The sequence below is a fragment of the Cebus imitator genome, unplaced genomic scaffold (genome assembly GCF_001604975.1).
Source record: "Cebus imitator isolate Cc_AM_T3 unplaced genomic scaffold, Cebus_imitator-1.0 Scaffold440, whole genome shotgun sequence".
Taxonomy (NCBI): Eukaryota; Metazoa; Chordata; class Mammalia; order Primates; family Cebidae; genus Cebus; species Cebus imitator.
In genome coordinates this window covers 125500-126816 of record NW_016107755.1, presented here as the reverse complement: position 1 = coordinate 126816, position 1317 = coordinate 125500, and the positions used below count along the sequence as shown (strand labels likewise).

The window sequence follows — 1317 nt, the reverse complement described above, 5'->3', positions numbered from 1 at the left end:
CTGCTGGGCCTGGCCTTTCATAGGAGATTGATGGCTGATTTTACCCACCAACATGGCAATCATGAACCAGCCATCTATGACCTTGTTGATCTAACTCAACCCAAAATATCAAACTGCTCTTGGATTGTATGGAATGCTACACACTTACAATTAAAGATATTTAAAGCTGGGCATGGTGGGTCACACATGTAATACTAGTACTTTGGGAGACTGAGGAGGGAGAATAGTTTGAACCCGGGAGTTCCAGACTAGCCTGGGCAACATAGTGAGAACACATTTCTATTAAAAAAAAAAAAAAAGCACTTTCCGGACCTGACCGAGCAGGAGGCGCCATTATGGGAGTTGGCATCCGTCACAACAAGGACTGAAAGGTTCGGCGCAAGGAGCCCAAGAGTCATGATATGTACCTGAGGCTGGTGGTCAAGCTGGACAGGTTTCTGGCCAGGCGAACCAACTCCACATTTAACCAGGTTGTGCTGAAGAGGTTGTTTATGAGTTGCACCAACCGGCCACCTCTGTCCCTTTCCCGGATGATCCAGAAGATGAAGCTTCCTGGCCGGGAAAACAAAACGGCTGTGGTTGTGGGGACCATAACGGATGAAGTGCAGGTTCAGGAGGCGCCTAAACTGAAGGTGTGTGCGCTGGTGTGACCAGCCGGCCCGCAGCCGTATCCTCAAGGCGGGGGGCAAGATCCTCACTTTCGCCCAGCTGGCCCTGGACTCCCCTAAGGGCTGCGGGACCGTCTTGCTCTCCGGTCCTCGCAAGGGCCGAGGGGTGTACCGGCATTTCGCCAAGGCCCCAGGAACTCCGTACAGCCACACTAAACCCTACGTCCGCTCCAAGGGCCGGAAGTTCGGGCGCGCCAGAGGCCGACTGGCCAGCCGAGGCTACAAAAACTAACCCTGGATCCTACCCTCTTAATAAAAAGATTTTGGATGCGGGGGGAAAAAAAAAAAGCTGGGTATGGTGGCTCACGCCTGTAATCCCAGAACTTTGGGAGGCCGAGGCAGCTGGATCACCTGAGGTTAGGAGTTCAAGCCCAGCCTGGCCAACATGGTGAAATCCTGTCTCCAATGTTTTGTATTTTTTGTTAAAAATACAAAAAATTAACCAGACGTGGTGGCGTGTGCCTGCAATCCCAGCTACCAGGGAGGCTGAGACAAGAACATTGCTTGAATTTAGGAGGCAAAGATGAGCTGATATAGCGCCACTGTACTCCAGGCTGGATGACAGAGCAAGACTCTGTCTCAAAAAACAAAACAAAACAAAACAAAACAAAACAAAAAAACAAAGTAAAATTTCCACTTGAATTCAGAG

General features: G+C 50.3%; 1 pseudogene across 1 annotated transcript; it reads left to right on the top strand.

The window, feature by feature from the left end:
- The first annotated feature begins 290 nt into the window (after positions 1-290).
- Positions 291-940, top strand: LOC108290592 (annotated as a pseudogene). Its single transcript, XR_001819627.2, has one exon. The product of XR_001819627.2 is annotated as a ribosomal protein L18-like (transcript).
- The last annotated feature ends 377 nt before the right edge of the window (positions 941-1317 follow it).